Source organism: Jaculus jaculus, chromosome 3, assembly GCF_020740685.1.
Source record: "Jaculus jaculus isolate mJacJac1 chromosome 3, mJacJac1.mat.Y.cur, whole genome shotgun sequence".
Classification (NCBI taxonomy): domain Eukaryota; kingdom Metazoa; phylum Chordata; class Mammalia; order Rodentia; family Dipodidae; genus Jaculus; species Jaculus jaculus.
In genome coordinates this window covers 126,315,539-126,322,094 of record NC_059104.1, presented here as the reverse complement: position 1 = coordinate 126,322,094, position 6,556 = coordinate 126,315,539, and positions in this window count along the sequence as shown.

The following is a 6,556-nucleotide window of genomic DNA, read 5'->3' as shown; positions in this document are numbered from 1 at the left end:
CTAACCTAAACCCTAACCCAGAGCCTTAACCCTAACATTAGCATTCTAACACTCTTCTTCCCTAACCCTAAAGCCCTAACTTTAATCCTAACCTAACCACTATCCCAATCCTAATGTCTAACACTTAACTCTGCCCCTGACTCTAATCTCTAACCCTAACCCTGACAAGGCCATGAAGGCTTGGATATGGAAGCTGTTTCCTAAATTACTACAAAAGCTTTCTCATCTGGGGGAATCTTGATGTGCCATGTAGTGGCCAGCATTATTGATCTGGAAGCAGGTACATGGGTCAAATTGTATTTTTACAAAGAAATCACTTTTTCTCTGTGAGAATATGAGGATAAAATTGAGGTCATACTAAATTTAGGTCAAATATCATCAGAGAGGATACATTTACATGCATCCTGCCAATGGTGCAGCAGGCATCCTTGAAGGTGACATATATCTGTTTACAGCCATGAGACCCGTCTCACCACACTGATTCTCCTGAAGTGAGCTGAGGTATGCCTGGAGAAGAGACCCTTCTGACTTTCAGAGCCAATCCTATTCCTTTTGGTTGGGCTGAACTGACTTTGAAGGGAGACCCACAAGCCAAACAAAACCCATCAGTCTATCATGAAGGAAAGGGGGAGAGAGACTCACTCATGGAGAAAGCAAATACCTGATTACCTAGTGACATTTACTTGGATCAGGAACACTCCTCATTTCCTGTTCTTGGCCTGCCTCCCCATATACAATGGGAGAAAACTAGAGGAAAGTGGTGAGATTCCATCCAGGTCAGGTCCTCTAGGCATAGGGATGGCAGTTTCCATGTGCTGGACCTGTGGTTCCTGATTATGTGAGGAAAATAGGAGGCTGTAGGACATTGAAACTTGAACACACTAAAGGGAACAGAGCCAGGCACCATAAGCTTCATGGTGACATTTGAATGTTTTTTCTGAGGGAAGTTATGTTTGTTTGAGTCTATTCAAAATTTTGAATTGTGACTTGGTATGAGGGAAGTTGGTGTTTTTATGACATTTTCTCTAGCATCCAGGTTATCTAACTTGTTGGGGTATGCTAATTCGTAAGACCTTCACACTCACTATTTTTTATTTCTGATTTTATTTTTGTTAGTCAATCTAGGCAACATCTGGACTACTCTAGTAATCTTTTCAAATAAAACTTTCAGATGTCCTGATTTCTCAGTTTGTTTCTCTCTGGTCTATACTTCCTTTTTCATTTCTATTGCTAATTTAGATTAATTTTTTTGTTGTTGTTTGTTTTTGTTTTTGAAGGTAGTGTTGTAGTGTCTCTAGCCTAGGCTGACCTGGAATTCACTGTATAGTCTCAGGGTGGCCTTGACCTTACAGTGATCCTCCTACCTCAGCTCTCCTAAGTACTGGGATTAAAGCTGTGTGCCACCGTGCCCAGACTTTCCTGTTCTTTGGGTTGCAAAGTTAGGGTTTTGGTTTGAGATCTTTGGTCATGTGAGTTCATGTAGTTGTCAGACAGCTCCTTGGCACAGTTCAAACTCATGCCATAAGGCTTGTTGTGTCAAAGTTTCTCTACTTCTCTGTGTTTAAAATTTTTATTTATTTATTTATTTATTTATTTATTTGAGTGCAACAGACAGCAGACAGAGAGAGAGAGAGAGAGAGAGAGAGAAAATGGGCATGCCAGGGCCTCCAGCCACTGCAAACGAACACCAGATGCGTGTGCCCTCTTGTGCATCTGGCTAATGTGGGTCCTGGGGAATCAAACCTGGAACTGGGGTCCTTAGGCCTCACAGGCAAGCGCTTATCCACTAAGCCATCTCTCCAGCCCCTTCTCTGTGTTTTAATTGCCCTTGAGATTTCTGAGGCACTGTAACAGAACCCTGAAACAATGGACCCTAAAGAAAGTCAAATCATTTCATGAATGATGAGAGAGCAAGTGGGATCTCCGATACTGGAGCAGGCTCTTGGGAAGAGTTCACTATAAAGACAGCTTTTCTCACAGCTAAATCCACACTTGCACATACCCTGGCTTCATCTTCCCTATAAAATTGTAACCAGGATACAGGAAAGGCAGAAACTAGGAGTTTTTCTACCCCACTTCTTGCAAGGAGAGAGAAGAGAGAGACATACAGTGAGAGAGAATGGGTGTACTAGGGCCTCTAGCCACTGTAAATGTTCTCTAGATGCATGTGCCCCTTGTGCATCTGGCTAACGTGGGTGTTGGGGAATCAAACCTGGGGCCTTTGGCTTCATAGGCAAGCACCTTAACCACTAATCCATCTCTCCAGCCCTGGTTGCATTTCTTTTTTGTGGTTGTATCAGTCAGTTTTCACCACTGTGGACTTTTAAGTTTTTCTTTGATCTTATTTTTCTCAAATTTTTTGAGGCAAGCCCAAAATACTGGCTTTTTATTTTTTAATGTGATAGAGCAAGAGTGAGAGTGAGCAACCAAGCAAGCAAGAGAGAGAGAATTGGTCCACCAGGACCTCCAGCCACTGTAATTGAACACCAGATGTGTGTGCCACCTTGTGTATGTGTGACATTGCATACGTGTGTCACCTTCTGTATCTGGCTTACATGGGATCTGCAGAGTCAAACATGAGTCCTTTGGCTTCACAAGCAAGTGCCTTAATCACTAAATCATCTCTCCAGCCCCTTATTTTTCATAACTTTTAAAAACTTTATTGACAAGTTCCATAAGTATAGACAGTATACCATGATCGTAATCCTCTCTCACCACTCTTTCCATTTTTCCCCTCCCAAATCTTCCCTCCACTGAATCCCTCCTTTCTCCTTTGGGTTTTGATTTCCTACTTTCTCCCATAACAGTTAAAGAAAACACTTTGTATGATATCCTTTAAAAATCTACTGAGGTTGGGCTGGAGAGATGGCTTAGCAGTTAAGCGCTTGCCTGTGAAGCCTAAGGACCCCGGTTTGAGGCTCGGTTCCCCAGGTCCCACGTTAGCCAGATGCACAAGGGGGCGCACGCTCTTGAGTTCGTTTGCAGAGGCTGGAAGCCCTGGCGCGCCCATTCTCTCTCTCTCCCTCTATCTGTCTTTCTCTCTGTGTCTGTCGTTCTCAAAAAAAAAAAAAAAAAAAATCTACTGAGGCGTAAATTGTTGCCTGGTCAATGGTCTATCGTGGAGGAAGTCTCACATCCTCTTGAAGAACATGCATTCTGTTATTTTAAAGTAAAATTCCTGTCAGATATCACTGGCCTTTTCAGTTGTTCTGGTATTGCATTATATTTATCTTTTGTTTGATTTCCTTATCATGGATAGCATGTTGCTAGGGTCATACTCTGGCCTTCTGTCAGCCACCTAATCTTTGTGATCCCTGTCAAATGAACTCAGTTAAGACAGACAGCATAGTGCAGAAGGCAGGCAGAGAAAATTAAAGCATAACATGAGTGGCAAGAGAGATAGATGGCTCAGTGGTTTAAATGTGCTTGCTTCCCAAGCCTGCTGGCTTAGGGTCAGTCCCCCAGCATCTATGTAAAGCCCCACCTAGAGTTTGTTTGCAGTGCCAAGATGCCCTGTGTGCCCATGTTCTCCCTAAATGAATGAATCAATAATAACATGAGGCACTCTCAAGGGTGAGTGTCATAAATGGCCAGAGAGACCACTGTGGAAGAAGAGATTGTTAGAAGTGGCCAAGGGGACCATTCTGGAAGAAAACATTTTCCAGGGGTTAAGTGGAAATAGCCAAGTAGATTATTGTGTTAACCTATGTGTTTAGATAGGCTTTATGCCCTTTCCTAGGGTCTTCAGAACAGATAGCTTCCTTGAGGACTGTTCTGTTCATGGGATTGTTAGGCCCACTTAGATTAACTCTTCAGGGAGGGGACAATGGGATGCCTCTGTTTTTACCAGGAAGTCTCCTGTTAGTAATGTTAATGTCTAACTGGCAGTTTAGAAAGTTATGTCTCCATGCAGGACCAAAGTGCCACTGTTGTGTGACTTTTCCTAGGGAGAGGTGGACAAACAACTCCTCACTGAGGTAGGGCACAAGCACCAGACCAAAGTCATGATTCCATCCATGATGAGGTTCATGAACCAATGTGTTCACTGGGGTTACTTGCAGGAGCATATATAAGGGTTACTTTATAGGAGGATGGATAACTCAAATCTCAAATCTCATTCTAGTATGGGTGATGACTTATGAAAACTGTGCCCCACACCCACAAGCAAAAATATAATAAAGTTATGGTCACATATTTAATTAGTAGTTCCAGTCACTGAAGGTGGGGGTAACAGCTGCAGCTCCGTGTCATCATGACATCTGCAGATCATCCCACCTTTCCTCTTTCTCTAACTTGGAGTGTGAGTGACCCTGCCCTTCCCACCTCCTCCTTGAGTGCAAAATGTCAGCTGCCTAAGGATGACAAGCATTCAAGGAAGATGGGTAGCAGAAGTCACAGCATGCCTGTCACTCTGTGCTGCTGTCAGTAAAGGATATACCCTCACAATCCATCCCCTTACTATTGTCCTATGTCTGCTCATTTCATATGCAATAAGTTTGGGGTTACTGATGGAAGCCTGACCTCCAAGGGTTCACTGGTGGGGCAGCACATCCTCACAGGGTCTGTCATCTGAATGCTCCTACAGTGAGCCACCCAAAGGTAACCACACGTGGCACACAGTACATTAAAGCATCACAGACTAGCCCAGTTGTCCCAAGCAAAGTTAAGACAGATTGAAAATGTAGCCCCTAGGAAGCTCTGTGGAAGTCCTCTGTAGGACAGCCATGTGCCATCCCCTTCAGAGACCACAAAGATGGCAGAAGTAGCTGTGTAAATGTGAGCCTAGTATTCAATTCAGCAAAGCTTAGGAAAACTTCAGCTGCTCAGTGAACCCAAGGAGAACTCCATCTCCTCTTTTCTACAACACTGCCCTCTAGCCTCTCACTCTCCAGTCTTTCTATGCTTGCTTCACTGAGGCCATCCATCAACCTGGACACACTGGGACCCCAGATTCCATGGCCAATACCAACAGATGCAGTACCTCACATGAGTCAGTGGCATGGACTAAGCAGACATTCCACAGCAAGCAGTGTTATACAGATCCATAGCTGCAGATTGTGCACCTTCCTGCCTCTGTCATCAGTCTTCAGTGGCCACTGTTGATTTTGCTGCCTGCCCCATGGCCCTGCCTCCCTAGCATCACTGCACACTGGTCCAATGAATCAGAAAGGGAAGGTACCCTTTTGTGTGTCATTGGCCCTACATTTCCAAGAAGCAAAAGGGTACAGAGATGGCAGAGGTGTGGCTTGGGATGGGCCATGGGGGGCAATCAGGCTAGGTAGCATGTCTCCATTCTGACCCTCTGTCCTCAGAACATTGTGGAGTAATGGTGGTATTGAAGCAGGTGACAGTATTCACATCCATCTATAGGGCATGACAACCATACTGTTAAGGGCCTGCCACTGTCTGCATCAGAATCCAGAACCATGGGAATGAGCACAAAGTGATACTTAACACTACCTAACAAGGAAACCCCCAGGCATACTGGGCAGCTTGCTTATGTGGCCAGAGCAATTTGGGGCCAGCAGTGACTGCTGGGTCAGGCCCTTGATCTTGCTATATGTTAATTAAACCAAGAGCTGGAGGAGGGGATAGTTCAGTCATGTTCCTATCTGAGAGTCATAGAAGGGATGGGCCAATTAGTCAGGGACTTCAGCACCAGATGGTGGTCACTGAGAGGATGAGTTCTGGGGATGTACAAAGGTGTTTCCCAGAGAGCTTGATGGGTGACTTAGCTGTGGCATGCCATGGCCATGTGCATACTGCTGAGGAAACAGGGCAGGTGGCTTTGTTCTGCTATCTGAGAGAAGACAGGTGAGTGTTAGGTTCATGACAGAACCCTTATTTGTTGCCTGTCTGCATGTTTCTGATTTACCAGAGTATCTATTATCCTAGAGTAGCCTACAGGTGTCCACTTCTCCAAGGGAGGAAATTTGAGTCTTAGAGATGCTAAGTAGTTTGTTCATGGGAACACAGTGAGTTTGACTCAGTGCACTACAGCTAGGCTTTTGACCCCAGCCATGATGCCCATTGTGGTAGCAGGATAAGTTCCTTGGAGTTCAGAGGTCAACCCCAGGACTCTCAGAGGCCATCCTTTTGGATGTCCCAAGTTCTGCAAGTTCTATTGATGACCAGTTTTACATGGAAGCTTACTTTCAGAATGTTTTCACCCTGTCTGCACTGGACAAGTATGAGGCAATGTGTGGCAGGTCAGCAGGCCAGGTCCAGGCATTGGTGGTGGGGAGCTATTTCCAGCCTATCTGTTCCCAGAGCTTGCTGCCAGGAAAGCATCAGAGCTGGCCAGACTGAGATTGCCTCTGAAGACAGAGGCCCTGTGTAAGCTCTGCTGGTGTCTACCCAGGGAAGGAGACAGGTGTTGTAATTGCCTCTTTTGCCCCTGCATCCAGTCAAAAAGGAAGTTGGCATTCTCTTGAGAGGTTATAGCCTTTGGTCCTGGGAACATGGAACTTTGTGCCCTCTTTGGAATGTTCTTCCTCTTGTTGCTGCTTGGCCACATCTTGCAGCATGTATCCAGGAGCTGTCTCATTTGACATCT